Source organism: Pelodiscus sinensis, chromosome 3 (assembly GCF_049634645.1).
Source record: "Pelodiscus sinensis isolate JC-2024 chromosome 3, ASM4963464v1, whole genome shotgun sequence".
Lineage (NCBI taxonomy): Eukaryota > Metazoa > Chordata > Testudines > Trionychidae > Pelodiscus > Pelodiscus sinensis.
The window spans coordinates 108,859,231-108,876,720 of NC_134713.1; positions in this window are offsets into that span (position 1 = coordinate 108,859,231).

The following is a 17,490-nucleotide window of genomic DNA, read 5'->3' on the forward strand; positions in this document are numbered from 1 at the left end:
AATTAAACACACTTTTTAGTTATGCATCTTTTTTATCTGGAATGTGGCATTCTGTATTGAGCCTTTCTCTGATTATTCTATGAATTTCTGAAGAATTTAAAATGCAGTTCTTCTATTGTGCCTATCATCTATCTAATTCCATTGTCTTTGACAAATGGGTTTTCATTTTAACTCTGCGATAATGTTACCTGAATTCAGACTGAAATGATCAAAGATGAAAGAAAGATCAAAGCTAAAGTGGATCATTACCCCCCTTTTTTGTCAAAAATAAATCCCATTGTCCAAACTTGTCAACATGATGAAATGGTAATTTTCTATCTGTTTAAATATATTCTATGATTTTAACTGAATATTTTGCAAGCATGTATATCAAAATCATTTGTTGTTTTGGTAAAATAATGAAAAACAATCTTGATAAAATTGAGGATTAAATATATGGAAAATGTCACAAAATATAGTAAATAGCTCCATTTTGAATTCTGAAAAATAGAAACAACTGCAAAATTTAAAAAAAGAGTTTGCAATATATTGTTCCCATATTTTGTTTAGCTGTAATCACAATTTCTAGTGAAAGATTGTGACCAATATAATGTATGCATTAATCTTAAGTAAGTGATCTTCAAAGGAACTGGAATAGTGATAGATGTCTAAATAAGAAAAGAACAATTCTTTAACCTGGAATATTTTTTAAAAAGAATATTTCAATAAAAATAGAAAAGAAACTGTTCTAAACTGTTTATAGACTTTCTTTTCCATATTTTGACCAGCTTTCTTCACAAGTATATTTCTCTGAAGATCTCTTTGTCCTTCCATATGACTGGATAATCCAAAGAGTGTTATAAATTTAAAACAGAAATCTGTTGAAGATTATTCTAGTTGTTTCTTAAACGGAAAATGAGACAGGTCTTTCTTAGATTTGGAATTAAGACAGTTCATTGATTCCCATGGATTACATATGATAGCAACATCCACAGTAAAACACCTGCTATCGTCTTCTACCCATGTGAGGCCTAATCCAAAGTTTTCTGAAATATAAGCATAGCTAAGTCTTACATTCAAAATAAGGTTATTTTAAAATGCTTTCTGTCAATAGATTTCACAGCATTCCAAGGTCTATCTAGCCTATTATGGAAACTCACTGGGTGCCAAGGGTATATGGGACTCATAATCTCCCACTGCAAGCAAAAGACAGAGACTCATTGTAAATTAGTCCTGCTATAAACTTCAAAGCAATTGTCTGCACAAGATGAAGCTATAACTTAAAGTGCTAACTCTCCTAGCACCCCATTTTCAATAGTACCTGAGTTTGTCATCATTTCACTTAGCACTTCAATACTTTTCACTGCTGTTTATTATTTAATATACAAAGGCTGTTTGCACCTTAATTTTTTTTTTTTGCTATAATGACATAAAAATACACTCCAAACTTACCTTTGATTTTAGCTACCACTTTTCAGGGTAGTGGCAAGGAAGTTAATTGTTAAAATATCTTTCTTTGCATCAGAATCATGTACTAGTCCAAAGAACTTTAAAGTCAACCTGACATATAAACATAAACTTGTTGACCTACCATAGATTAAAAGTCTTGTGTGGAAACTGATTTTTTTGAAAGCAAAGCTGAGTAGGTCCACTGAAGTTCACACTCATTACAAAAGTGAAGACTAAAAGTGGAGCAAACAAATTCTCACTTCCAGGTTGCAGGCACACAAAAAGGGACTCTATGCATCCAAAACATCAGCCAACCCTTTCAGTTTTTTATTCTAGAGTTACCACACTGCTAAGAGCTCAATATGAGTTGGAGAGCATTCTGGATATTAACATGCAAATGATCACAAGAAAAGTGTACCTTCTTGCTACTCATTGCCATATCTGCACCAGGAGTGTTCTCTTTCATGGTTATCTCATAGCAGAGATATAACTTTGGTGGTTGCACTGAGTACTAAGACTTCTAGGCAGATTCACACTGAATCATCATTGGTCAGTTGGTTAAAGAGGAAATGTCTTTATTTTGCATTCTTTCCAGGGAAATAATTCCAAAGGAAAGGGCAAGGTGGGGTAGATTGGAGGGGGAAATGCAGAAAGCAAGCCAACTACACAGAAAGGGCTTCTCTGTATTGCGAGATAGTGGAGTGCATTTGTGAGCTACTTAACTGTTTTTGCACATTTGGAATACATTACATGAGACAACAAACAATGGGGAGCTACAGAAAACACATGGAAAATATAACTCATGTAAAAATGTAAAACCAATCATCCCCGACACTTTTTTGTGAATCAAATCCTACAAGTTTAACTGGAAAGGCAATGTTGTTTTTCAATATTAACTTATCAGTAAATGACAGGCAAATGATATGTAAGGAATGTGCAAAATGCCTTTATTTTATACATCCTCTATCTTCCTTATTAGGATAGGGTATGGGTTGGTGAGAGAGAGAGAAAGTGCCATCAGGGACTACATTTTTACTCAGAGTTTAGAGGTGACTTACAAATTATTTTCTAAAAATAGGATACGTGTTCCACTTTTTTTTCTTTATGATGTATAAAGGAAGTCTAAAATGTGATGGGAGAGTATTCCATGCTGATCGTTACCTTAGAGTATTCTGAATGTTAAGCCAAGATTTGCTGGCAGACTCTCATAGTATCTTAAATCATGAAAGGTAGTAGACAGAGCACTGGACTGGGATTCAGGAAACCTGTGTTCTATTACTGACTCTGCTGCTGTGTGACTTAGAAAAAAAACACAGTCATGTCAAAGCTCAGTGCCTCAGTTTCCCTATCTATACAATGGGAATAATGGCACTGACCTCATTTGTAAAGTGCTTTGAGATCCACTACCTTATTTCTCCTCTTCCTATTTTTTCCTTCCTGTTTTAGGGGAGTCCTGCTGAGTTAGCCAAAACCTCTCATTTTGCAGTGTTGCTATAAGCCTGTGACCAGAGATGGACAAATACAAGCAATGCCTTAAGCAGCCCAATGTTGGTCCTAATTTGCCAAATCTCAGAGTAGTTAATGAGACTGTGCTTTGCCTATGTTTTTCAACACACAGTCAACACCAGAGACAAAAACTGCATTTTCTGCATTTGCTATTCTTTTCTTGCCTCTTTAGTATGTGTTTGTCTTATCTTCTTAGGCAATGGAATCAGACATAAACAACAACAGTGATAAGAGAGCCAGTCCATCTCAACTAACTTTTTTTTCCCTTCTCACAAGAACATTTATTATCATCTAAGTCTGTCAAAGAAAGGGTTTTTCTTTCTTTCTAAAATCTCTCTCCAACTAAAGGGAAAGGGATATTGTTACAATGAAAGCCTGAGCCAATACTTTATTTTTCAAATTCTTTAACTGATTATCCTTTGTCTGTACCTACACTAAAGTTAAAAGAACTGTAATGTACTAAGCAGGCTGAGGTCCTTATATGCCAACCCCCAGAACGTTAAACAGTGAGGCTAGGTCTACACTGGCCCCTTTTCCGGAAGGGGCATGTAAATTTCATGAGTCGTCGTAGGGAAATCCGCGGGGGATTTAAATATCCCCCGCGGCATTTAAATAAAAATGTCCGCCGCTTTTTTCCGGCTTTTAAAAAAGCCGGAAAAGAGTGTCTACACTGGCCCCGATCCTCCGGAAAAGGGCGCTTTTTCCGGAGGATCGGGGCCAGTGTAGACGCTCTTTTCCGGCTTTTTTAAAAGCCGGAAAAAAGCGGCGGACATTTTTATTTAAATGCCGCGGGGGATATTTAAATCCCCCGCGGATTTCCCTACGACGACTCATGAAATTTACATGCCCCTTCCGGAAAAGGGGCCAGTGTAGACGTAGTCTGACAGTGTTATGTTAACACCTTGGGTGCGTCTAGACTGGCAAGATTTTACGCAAAAGCACTCGCTTTTGTGCAAAAACTTGCCAGCTGTCTACACTGGCCACTTGAATTTGTGCAAGAGCACTAACTTTGTAATGTACAAAATCAGTGCTTCTTGCGCAAATACTTTCACGCTCCCAATCAGGGATAAGCCCTCTTGCGCAAGAATACTTGCACAAGAAGGCAAGTATAGACAGGCACCTTAATTTTTAGCGCAAGAAAGCCCGATGGCTAAAATGGCCATAAGAGCTTTCTTGCGCAAAACTGTGTCTAGATTGGCACAAATGCTTTTGTGCAAAAGCACTTTTTGCACAAAACCATCCTTGCCAATCTAGACGCTCTTTTGCGGAAATACTTTTAATTGAAAAACTTTTCCGTTAAAAGTATTTCCACAAAATCATGCCAGTCTAGACGCAGCCCTTTAGTTCATATATTACATCTGTGAGGGGCACACCCTCATTTTGATGGAGAGGAGATTAATGCAGGTCTCTAGCCACTAATGAGGAACACTTGTAAAGGGAGGGGAGCAAGGGAACTAAAAAACCTGGCTTAGGAAGGAGGAAATAAATAGGAAGAAGACTGCTATACCTCGGAGACTGATCACCCAAGAGGGAGATAGTTGTAAACCTCAATGTCCATGAATCTACATGGATCAGCTGTGAAGCAAAGTGCCCAAGAGGAGAGGCTAGTAGATCTTATTTAAGGACATTAGGCCAGCTGATAAACCAAGCCCCAGAGGGCTTGCCCTAGAAAGATTGCTACAAAACAGCCCAGATTAGCTTTTCATTTCTTGTACTCAGATTCCCTGCTCTCACAAGGGAAAGGGAGAGAAAGGGGCCTCTCTTTGGCTTGTTTCAGGACCTCTTTGCACTACAATTGGGGAAGAACCTTAGAAATAACTTGAATTGGGCACTGATGTGGCCTTGGGCACCCTCCCCCACATCATACAAATTCCAACAATAGGAAAAGAACAAAAGTATTCTTAATAAAAGGAAACACCATTTTTGTCAAAGGAACCACGATAACTTAAATGGTTAACATCAGCTAGTCCAGTGGTCTGTGTGAGCTAGGTTGGGAGAGATCAGTACAGTTCCCCCATGTAGCATTTACTACCCAAAGGTCATTACCATATCTGTTGACAAGGCTGAACAGAGAAGCCAAACATCTCGTGGTCTTTGGAATAATAACAACACTGATCTCTGAGGGTATGTCTACACTACAAAGTTAATTCAAACTAACGGACGTTAGTTCGAATTAACTTTGATAGGGGCTACACTAGCGCTCCGCTAGTTCGAACTTAATTCGAACTAGCAGAGCGCTTAGTTCGAACTAGGTAAACATCGTTCTACGAGGACTAAGCCTAGTTCGAACTTACTAGTTCAAATTAAGGGGTGTGTAGCCCCTTAATTCGAATTAGTGGGAGGCTAGCCCTCCCCAGCTTGCCCTGGTGGCCACTCTGGCCAACACCAGGGAAATTCTATTGCCCCCCTCCCGGCCCCGGAGCCCTTAAAGGGGCACGGGCTGGCTACGGTGCCCGTGCCAGGTGCAAGCCTGTCAGCACCCAGCTAGCAGACCCTGCACCTGGCACGGCTCGAGCCAGCCACCCGATGCCCCCCAGCCTTCCCCCTCTTCCCGGGACCAGGCTGGCGGCTCCCGGGAGCTTGCCCGGGACCGCAAGAGGCGGGCACCGGCCTGGTCTAGTGCGGACATCCTGGACCTCGTCCACGACCTCCGCACTAGGCACAGGAAAGTGGCCATCTAGGGCAGGAGAGCTGCCAGCCTGGCCACCCAGGAGCAGGTCTGCATGAAAATCAAGGTGGTCCACTGAGACCCCCGACCCTGAGCCCTGAGCTTACAATGGCCGTACTGGGTCAGACCAAAGGTCCATCTAGCCCAGTAGCCTGTCTGCCGACAGCGGCCAACCCTAGGAACCCTGGAAGGGATGGACCGAAGACAGTGACCAAGCCATTTGTCTCATGCCATCCCCTTCCACAAACTTTGGGCAGGGACACCACTCCTACCCCCTGGCTAATACCACTCCATGGACCCAAGCTCCATGACTTGATCTCACTTCTCTTTAAACTCTGTTGTAGTTCTAGCCTTCACAGCCTCCTGCAGCAAGGAGTTCCACAGGTTGACTCTTTGCTTTGTGAAGAACAACTTTCTGTTACTAGTTTGAAGCCTGCTACCCATTCCTTTCCTTTGGTGTCCTCTAGTCCTTCTATTATGGGAACTAATGGAGAACTTTTCTTTATGTACCCTCTCCATCCCACTCATGCTTTTATAGACCTCTATCCTATCCCCCCTCAGTCTCCTCTTTTCTAAACTGAAAAGGCCCAGTCTCTTTAGCCTCTCTTCATATGGGACCTGTTCCAAACTGTGACGGACCGGGCCGTGTCTGGGCACAGCTGAGGGCATCCGCTCAGGGCGAATTGCTCAAGTCCGGGGCTTCTTATAGCCCCCTTGACTGGTGACCTCTCCACACAGGCCACAAACCAGTCCCACCGAGCGCTTCAGCTGCCTGCCTGAAGCCTCACGAGCAAAACCCTTCCGACACCCCAGCAATATCCGTGCCCCAGATGACCCCGGGCCTCATACACAGGTGGGGGGGTCCTAGCACCCAATCCCACCTACCCCAAACAAGTTCTGTCCGGTTCCAAGAAACCAGCCACAGATCCCTGGTCAATTTACCCTCTGGACCTTACCACAAATCACGCTGGGCCAATCCTTTAGAATCTATATCTAAAGGTTTATTATTACAAGAAAGAAAAGCCTGAGAGTAAGGTTATTAAAGTACAGTACGTTACATGCACCGAATCTCCCAGTTCTCGATGCAGACTCTAGCAGAGATGTTGCAGCTGCTGGTTTAAAAGTTCTTATTGCACATCCTACGATCAGGATGGGTTCACAGGTCTTCCGGGCTCTTCAATCCCTGCAGTGCTGCCTCTGGGATGAAGTGCTGAGCTGAGAACAAAATGGCATCGACCACATGGCCTCTTTATACCCCCTTCCTGGCCTCTTCTGGTATGCAGCAGGTCACCTGGTCCTCAGCCTCTCTCTGCTGGCCGCCCTCAGGTGACAAACCCCATTCTTTGGGTGTGTCCATAGCCTATTGAGAGCCATTGTTCCACAGGGCTTCGCTACTCAGCCTGTCTTTAGCAATGCTTAACCACATTCCAAGAAATATTCAGCTTCCACACAGATTTCAGATTCCTACCTACACACATAGACATTATATACTCACATAAACAGTGTACACAGGATCAGAAAACAACAAGCTCCCATTCAATACCCCACATGGCTCCCTTTTATTCCAATTTCTGGGGCCAATACCCCCACCTAGGGGTGCAGCAGCGATCTGGCTGCTTCCCCCCAATTCGGTAATGTGACACCCCCAACGCAAAATTGATGCAGGAAGTGATGCCAGTAACATCACTGAGGGCATCACAGCCCTCCCCAACCAAAATGGTGGCGTGCCTCAGTTTCCCTTCTCATACATGACCTTCTGGCGGGAACCCTTTTTGTCCTGTAAGAAGTTCCAAGACCAGTTACAAGTGTTAACCACGAAGTAGCAACATCACAATGTCCCCTTACATACCGTCTGTCGTTTGGTACATCTCCAGACAGATTACATGGTATTTTCATAAGCTCATGCACACTGTATACCGTTACAATTCTCTGCAACAATAATACATTGGTTACAAGAATTAACATCAGTAACAAGAACAATCCTATATCAGGTGTATACTGAAATTCTCCATCAGGCCCCTTCTCTGGCCCCACACCATTGCTGTTTTGGCCCTTCAGGTTTAAACTGCAAATCTTCTTGGCCAAAGCAAGTCCTGCCCCTCCCCCTTGTCCTCTGGGCTCCAGGCCTGAAACCTCTGGCCAGACCAAGACAAAGGGCTGGCTGGGCATGACTCCCTAGCTCACAATGGCCCTGGAATTCTCCCCCTTCCCCCACTCAGTGGGGTAACAGCAGTAAGCTGTAGACTCCCAAGTCTCTCCTCTGTCCACCTCCAACCTCTGTTTCCACATGGAACCAGATATCAACTTCCCTGATTGAGTATGAGTGTCCACCGTGTCCAGAGATGGGAGCTTAATTGCCATCTCCTGCATCCTAGGGAGAGTGACCACACAGCTGTTCTGCTCTGCATACTTAGCTACCCAGCCCTTCTCCTGAATCTGAGACACTAAGTTCCCACTCTCCTCCTTCACCTGGGAACAATCCTGTCCCACACACACTGACTTCCCAGCAAGCTGGTCACACACAGTTACTGGGTTAACCGCCTGCTCCAATTCTCTGGCTGTTCCTGCCTCCTTTGGAACAACCCTCAGTCCCTCCGAGACCTCTCCACCACCATCCATGCCGGGTTTCCCTAAACCCAAGTCAGTGGAGTCACTGTTAACAGACAAGCTCTGTCCATCAGGCACTGCAACAAGTGCCTCACACACCAAGCTGCTGCCTTTTACAGGCAGAGCTTTCTCCTGAATGCCTTTTCCACGCAAGGTCCTGTCACCTCCCTCAGTCACAGCAAACTGCTTGCTACAAGCACTGCCAGGACTCTCCTCCCTATGAGCTTCCTTAAGCAGCAGTTCACCCCTCTCTGGCTCTGCAGCAGCCTTGCCCTGCTGAGCCACAACCAACTCCTCCTGCAATTCCCTTACTCCCTGAGTCACCTCTGGCCCCTCTGGTGGATTCACAGACAATCCCCTCTCAGGCACACAGACAGACCCACAAGAGACAGGGTCAGAAGCACCTTCACTCCCTGTGCAACTCTCTAGATGGCTGTAAACTTCCACACCATCATTAGGCTCCAGAGTTAACATGACATCAATCTCACCTTGTGCCTGGGCTAAGGGGTCACCCTGGTCCCACAGAGTTGCTCCCCCCTCTGCCAGCAACACAGCAGCATTAGGCACAATATCAGGGTCACCACTGTCTGGTCTCTGGGGTTCTGGTAAAACACTGACTGACTCTACCTGAGTCACCTCATCCCTCTCCCCAGCAGACAGAAACCTTGGGCCACCCCCTTCCTGGGCCTTAGCCATATCCAGACCCAACTCTGGGACAACAACACTGCTCTCAGCCTTCACAGGCTGTGGGGCACCTTCCTCAGACAAAGGAAGAAACTCTTCCCCACACACAGACAGACAACCAGAGACAGTTTCTCCCTTGTCCCCACACCCCTGGCTAATCTCAGGCATACAGCTAGCCACTGAGACAGCTTCCTTTACTGCCCCACTGCTACTTCCACCAGCCAAATTGCCAGCTTGCACACACTGTGCTTCACACGACTCAATTTCAGCTCGTGCAGGTTCAATTCCACAAACCTCACCAGCCACCAACTCCTCAACTAAAACTTCACTCTGGCCAGCCCCTCCAGACTGCCCCAGAGAAACATTTCCCTGACTTCTGGGCTCTTCCTGCCCTGGTTCTGATTCCAGCCTCTGAGGCATCAGACGGGCCCTCACTCACAGGCTCATTGCCCCCCTGCACAGACACACAGCCATCTGCCACAGGCACACATGTAGAGACACTTTCCCCTTGGTTACAGGGAGACTGACCAGCTCCAGGAACCTTTCCATACCCACATGCACCCCCTTCCCAAACCTCCCTGTTAGCTACAGGTAACACAAAAGGTTTGCGTTCACACATGCTTTGGGGTTGGGTTATAACATCAGCTGGGCAAAATACGTCTGCCATATCATAAGCATACCGCATACCCACAGAGTTATACATTGAACCTTCAGGGGGATACAGTCTCTCTTGTTCTTTTAGTCTCTTAAGCTGGAGGTCAAGTCTAGCATTTTCCTTCCTGGCTAGGGCCATCTTCTTTGCATGCTCTACCTCTTCCCTCCGCTGTCTCTCAGCATATTCTGCCTTTTTCTCCTCAAGTTCCCGATCCATCTCCTTCTGTCTCTTAGCAATTTCTTCATCTGCCTTCTGCCTTCTTTCAGCAGCTTCCTTGGCTCGCTTCTGATCCCTTTCATCTACATCTCTGGTTAGTAACAACACTACCAGATCTAGTTTAGAGGCCCTTTTCCTAAAGGCAATGCCTCTCCCCAAACACAAATCCTTCAGAGCATTTTTGCTCAGACTCTCATATAATTCTGGGATCATCGCAGCGGCTCTTTAATCAACCAAACTCTCAACACCAAAAATCAAATTTAGACAGTGTGGGGTCCTGATCCCAAAGCTCAATTGACCAAGATCTGTGGATCCTGCCGACTACGCCACTGTGACGGACCGGGCCGTGTCTGGGCACAGCTGAGGGCGTCCGCTCAGGGCGAATTGCTCAAGTCCGGGGCTTCTTATAGCCCCCTTGACTGGTGACCTCTCCACACAGGCCACAAACCAGTCCCACCGAGCGCTTCAGCTGCCTGCCTGAAGCCTCATGAGCAAAACCCCTCCGACACCCCAGCAATATCCGTGCCCCAGATGGCCCCGGGCCTCATACACAGGTGGGGGGGTCCTAGCACCCAATCCCACCTACCCCGAACAAGTTCTGTCCGGTTCCAAGAAACCAGCCACAGATCCCTGGTCAATTTACCCTCTGGACCTTACCACAAATCACGCTGGGCCAATCCTTTAGAATCTATATCTAAAGGTTTATTATTACAAGAAAGAAAAGCCTGAGAGTAAGGTTATTAAAGTACAGTACATTACATGCACCGAATCTCCCAGTTCTCGATGCAGGCTCTAGCAGAGATGTTGCAGCTGCTGGTTTAAAAATTCTTATTGCACATCCTACGATCAGGATGGGTTCACAGGTCTTCCGGGCTCTTCAATCCCTGCAGTGCTGCCTCTGGGATGAAGTGCTGAGCTGAGAACAAAATGGCATCGACCACATGGCCTCTTTATACCCCCTTCCTGGCCTCTTCTGGTATGCAGCAGGTCACCTGGTCCTCAGCCTCTCTCTGCTGGCCGCCCTCAGGTGACAAACCCCATTCTTTGGGTGTGTCCATAGCCTATTGAGAGCCATTGTTCCACAGGGCTTCGCTACTCAGCCTGTCTTTAGCAATGCTTAACCACATTCCAAGAAATATTCAGCTTCCACACAGATTTCAGATTCCTACCTACACACATAGACATTATATACTCACATAAACAGTGTACACAGGATCAGAAAACAACAAGCTCCCATTCAATACCCCACATGGCTCCCTTTTATTCCAATTTCTGGGGCCAATACCCCCACCTAGGGGTGCAGCAGCGATCTGGCTGCTTCCCCCCAATTCGGTAATGTGACACAAACCTCTGATCATTTTAGTTGCCCTCCCCTCTTCCAGCCTCTCTCTTCCCCTCTCCCACCTCCTTTTCCCAGTCTCCCCGAGTATTGTTCAATAAAGAGAGATTCTATTTTCTAACACACGTTTTCTTTATTTTGTACATTAGGAAGGGGGGCTAGGGAAGGGTAAGTGGAAGGAGGTGAGAGAGGAATGGGGTACAAGCCCCCGATGGGGAGGACTGGGCTGGCTCTGTGGGCTTCTGGGGGTGGAAGCTCTCCTGCAGCCCCCCAATTACCTCCTCCCCCGAGATGGCAGCCTGCAGCAACTGCAGCCGGTCTGATGGCCGAGTGCTGTGATGTGCCCAGTGTGGGCACTCAGGGCACTCCAAGACAGGACTGCTTTGCAATCGGGGTACCCCTGAGAACTGTCTGTCCGGGGTAGAGGTTGGGTCCCTTTAAGCACAGCCCTCGGCTAGCCTGAGGCAGCAGTTCCACGCTCTAAGTCCTCATCTGATGCCCTGCCGGCACTGCTTCCGGCCATCCTTAACCCCGGTTCAGGGTCCACTTAATGTGGACATGCTAGTTCGAATTAGAAAAATGCTAATTCGAACTAGTTTTTTAGTCTGGATTCGTTAGTTCGAATTAGCTTAGTTCGAAGTAATTAATTCGAACTAAGTTAGTTCGAATTAGCGCTGTAGTGCAGACATACCCTGATAGAGCACTTTACAAAGGACAACAATCTCATTATCCCAGTTTTATAGGTCAGAAGACTGAGACACACAGCTGTAGAGTGACCTGCTCAAGTTGTCCCAGAAGACCAATGGCAGCGTCAAAAATAAAACTCAGGTCTCCTGGCTCAGTGTGCTATCCACCAAGGCATGCCCCAGCTATGAGGCAATACTCAGTTTGTGCATGGAACAGTAGCTTAAGATTGAGACACATGAACATGGAAGCTTGTACAATGCTGCCTGTGCTGTAACTGTATAATAAATACTGGACTTCAGTCTCTAGCCTGTCAATCAGGCAACCGTCACACACATTAAATTCAATCACACAAAATTAAAGTGAATATGAAGTTTTACTTTAAATAAGACGGGGAGACTATAATCATTAGCAACCAACTGCTGTTCCAAATTGTTATCTAGAATCTATGCTGTGACACAGATATCCTTGCTTTATTTTCATTGTTTCGTTTTCTTTGGCATATGATGACAACTCTGCCATCATTTTGTATCTCCCCACCAGAGCAAGCTTTTCTTGCTATAATTTATGTAATGATCCATTACACAGTCATTAACGCCATAAGGAATGGCAGAGATATGTGAGCAATAAGGGGACTTTCTCATTTTCATGTCAGCACCTGGCACACTAAGTAAATGTATCACAAGAAGCTAAAGCTGCATTATTCCACTGTCTTGATGTAAATGGCTACGTCTAGATTGGCATGATTTTCCGCAAATGCTTTTAACAGAAAAGTTTTTCCGTTAAAAGCATTTGCGGAAAAGAGCATCTAGATTGGCACGGATGCTTTTCTGCAAAAGCACTTTTTGCAGAAAAGCATCCGTGCCAAGCTAGACACAGTTTTGCACAAGAAAGCCCCGATCGCCATTTTCGCCATCGGGGCTTTTTTGCGCAAAACAGTTTTTAGCTGTCTACACTGGCCCTCTCGAGCAAAAATATTTCTGGAAAAGGGCTTTTGCCCTAATGGGAACGTCAAAGCATTTGCACAAAAAGCACTGATTTCGGACAGTAGAACATCAGTGCTTTTGCGCAAAATCAAGCAGCCAGTGTAGACAGCTGACAAGTTTTTGCACAAAAGCGGCCGCTTTGGCAGAAAAACTTGCCAGTCTAGACGCAGCCAATATGTTTTGGTTTGGGCAATCCCTAAAGCATTCTAATCTGAAATAATTTGTATGGACTTCTTCAAGCCGCTGGTATTTCAAATGCATTTGTAATCAAATTGCAACTGACTTCTTCCCTAGTAATTTGGCATTCTGGGACAAGTTTGAAAAATGACTTCTAAATAGGAATGAGGAAAAACTATAGCTTAATGCAATTAGCATAAAAGAGGTAGACTAAATGCACAAGGTGTCTCTCACAGGCCTGGTATCATACTGTTTGCATTATGATTCATGTGCTATTAAGCTACCATAAAGTGACAGCCCTGCACTGGTGGTGTTTATTGAAAAGGTGTTACTATGACCTCTAGTGGAAAGAAAAGAAATGAGCACAGAAATCCAGAGTTTCAACAGGTAACAATCATGATCATACTTAACATTTATTATAGAATATTGTAAAAGTCATTGCTTTTGCCATACAATAGCCTATTAGACTACTCCTGTGGTCATGCTCACCATGATAAACTTCCAGGCTGGAGAACTATCCAAAAACAGTTGTTGCTAAAGATATCAGTAAAGATAAACTGAACTGATGGAAATTGCTGACTAGTCCTATCAATGTAGAGATCCTAGAAATTAATTATTGAGCTTCTCTCTGCAGGATCCGCTATTGCTGGTATAAAAATAATATTTTCTAAAGTTGAATTAATTCCTTCTAATTCAAGAAACTTTGTAGAGAAAATCTTGTAATTACTTATTTATTTGGTTTATTACTGAAACTTACTTACTTTTACCAGCAACTTATTGACTTTTATCATGCAGCACAGCAGCAAGCTTTTATTTCAACGTAGCATTTAAAAAAATGAGTGAAAGAAAGGAAGATTGTGGGGAAGTAGAAATCATTTTCATAGGATAAAAAAAAAGATTAGCCATGTCAAACAAAAATCCATGTGATGGGATAGCTATGTAGAATATTTTATTACTAAGAGTATACAATCCTACTAAAGGAAATTGTAAAAACTCCACATTCTCTAACATGGTCCATTTCGACATTTTGTTTGTTTTAACTTGTTTATTTATTGAGGTCTATATACACACCAAATAAGAGTGTCTATCCATTAACTATCAATGCCCTTCATGTCACTTAAAAGTACAACAGAATGAATACCTCAGCATAACTAAAGCACATTAGCATTGGTACAATTCAATATATCATTCCTAGCAACTAAGACAGGCAAAAGTTCAACTCCTCCTCCCCTTCTGTCAACTCCCCACCCTTATATTGCTTCCTCCTCTCCCATTTTCAAATGTCTTGTGGGGGCAGAGAAGAGCTTTCTGCCATAACCTGGTCAAACCTGAAGACCATCTGATTCAGTCTGATTGCACTATGGGTGGAGATTGATTTCCAAAACTAGGGGTATATTCCACTGGAGAGGGAGGGCTTCAGTACAAGGGCCTCTGCTAACTGCCACTATGGCAGTATCTCACAAAAGAAAGAGAGACTCTGTCGGATATTGAGGTGCTCTTTTGCCATTTAGGGCTTTTTAGGTCACACCAACAATTCCGAAGTCACTCTGAAACAGCCATGGGGCTGTGTCTACATTGGTACCCCTTTCCGGAAAAGGGATGCTAATGAGACCAGTCGGAATTGCAAATGCTGCGGGGGATTTAAATATCCCCCACGGCATTTGCATGAACATGGCTGCCGCTTTTTTCCGGCTCGGGGTTTTGCCAGAGAAAAGCGCCAGTCTAGATGGGATCTTGCGGAAAATAAGCCCTTTTCTGGAAGATCCCTTATTCCTACTTGAAATTTGCAATTCCAACTGGTCTCATTAGCATCCCTTTTCCAGAAAGGGGTGCCAGTGTAGACACAGCCCCAGTGTTTCACCTACTTATATATACTTTATATAAATGTTGAATATGTTGGGGATGGAAGGAGTCAGTTTGGCATGTGGCATAATTCACAGAAGCCTCATAACCATTCCCCCTGCTTGTTCCAGAATACCCACTGTGCCCACTATGCAAAAGATGGTGAGCAAAGCTGGGTGAAATGCTCTGCTCCAAATGTTTGAATCTGAAAAATTATTTTTGATCAAAACAATTAAGCACAAATGTTAGAAACATTGAAGTGTTTTGCTTTGATATTTCCAAATGAAATATTTAATTTTTTCTTTCAAAATGTATTTTGTTTTTAAATTTGTCAGAATTCTTTTAAGGAGGTTTTAAAAACTCAAAAGCAAAATGAGACATTTAATTTTGGCCTGAAGAAAACATTTTGTTTGACTCTTCCCCTACAATTTTTTTTTAAAGTTTTGGTTTGCTAAAAAATCAGTTATTTGCACAACTCTAGAAGGGATTCATCAGAGTCAGGCCAATTCTTTATTATTCCCAGTTTCTCCCCAGCTTTTTGGCCCCCTTTCGTCTTCAGAATGATACAAATGCATGGAGCTGGGGGTACAGAATCTGGCCCATAACATTTACTAACTTTCATGGTAACAATGCAGTCTCTGAGAAAATGTTATTGATTTAATCAAGCAAGTCACTGCTTGAACAAAATACATATATATTGCCAGACAGCACTATTAGTTTTTTAGGGCATGTCCACACTAGGAAATTATTTCAAAATAACTTATTTCAAAATGACTCCCGAAATAACTATTTTGAAATAAGTTTATTCCCCAAGGAAAGTAGGACTTGTTATTTTGAAATAACCAGCCCCTTATTTTGAAATAATGGGTTTGATAGTGTGAACGCTCTGCTTGTTATTTCAAAATAAGGGGAGCCCTAGACCAGGGCTCAGTTAGGTAGCTTACACTTAATCAAATAATTGCAGAGGGATAGCTGTGTTAGTCTGTAACTTTAAAAACAATGGTAGCCCTGTGGCACCTTAGAGACTAACTAAATATAAATATATACTGACATTAACTTTTGTGGGCTAAAAACACTTCTTCAAATGAGCTGGAGTTTTGTCCACAAAAGCTCATGATTCTCTCTCTCTCTCTCTCTCTCTCTCTCTCTATATATATATACATTTGTTAGTCTGTACAGTGTCAAGGGATGCTCCCTGTAAATCAAATAGAGATAACACAGGATTGCATCTAATATCCAAAGCTGAGAATGAACATTACTTTTGGAACTAAAGATTAAAATCAAGTGCTTAAATTCAAGTTTGTTTGCTGTACTATTGATTTAAAACTAATATTTTTACTGAAAAATCACTAATGATCAATTTCCATGTCCTCAATCTGTATGCAAGAGAAATGGCTGAAGAGATCCCTGATGATATCAGCAAAAGGAATTTTATTAAACTAATTTTGTGTAATGTTTCAAGAGCACCATCTTGTGGTTTTCCCTTTGCACAACACATTTTAGCTTTAAGAACTCTTTAATACAGCATTAATTGCTAGGAAGGGAAATTTTAGTCTTACATTAGTGTTGCCTTTCTAGGATCTTTCATATCTCTCAGTCTTAAATTGATTTCTTCTCCTGCTATGTGATTTGACAGGCAGATCACACCTTTGGTCCTTGTTGAAACATAACTGCCTTTGTAACTTTCCTGGAACAATCATTTCCAAAGCTATGAAAGACTAATTTTTTTTGTTAGTCAAAATATTTCAGCATGGAAAATGTAAGCCATTTGTAACTGAGCCATCAGCTACTAGCAACAAGTCTGAAATATAGATTAATTCAGCAATTTCTTAGAAATACTCTATCAAATGAAGGTCAGAATAGATTATGGAACACTGAAGGGTCAAAAAAAAACCCAAACCAAACCAAAACAAAACAACCCACCAAACTGATCAGGTAAGATTTTGGCTGGTGTTTCCTCCATGTCAATCTCAAGAGTGGGAGTTGCCCAGCAGGAAAGGTCATTTCTCACAGGTGGATTACATTGATGGCATGGATTCTGAGGAAATAGGTTCCTCTTTCGAATTTTTGTCATTTTTCACTGCCGCTGGTTGCTGAGGTTGGATCTTTAATATAATTGTCTTCTTTGAAGAAGATACAGGTCTGTCTTTTTCCTCAATCTCACCAGGACAGTTCCCGCTTCATTTGGTAACAATGAAAGAGCCAACCACAACTTTTCTTGCTTCTTAATTTCTTTCAGTTTGTCTCTCAAGCTGAACCTGTAACTAACTGAGGTAAGTACAAAAGCAAGCTATTCCGCTGCGTAGGAAAGATAGAAAATATGGCAAAAGACCACCTTGGCTTAACCACGAGATCTTGCATGATCTAAAAATAAAAAAGGAGTCATATAAAAAATGGAAAGTAGGACATATTACAAAGGATGAATATAGGCAAACAACACAGGAATGCAGGGGCAAGATTAGAAAGGCAAAGGCACAAAATGAGCTCAAACTAGCTACGGGAATAAAGGGAAACCAGAAGACTTTTTATAAATACATTAGAAGCAAGAGAAAGACCAAGGACAGTGTAGGCCCACTGGTCCGTGAGGAGGGAGAAACAGTAACAGGAAACTTGGAAATGGCAGAGATGCTTAATGACTTCTTTGTTTTGGTCTTCACCAAAATGTCTGAAGGAATGCCTAACACAGTGAATGCTAGTG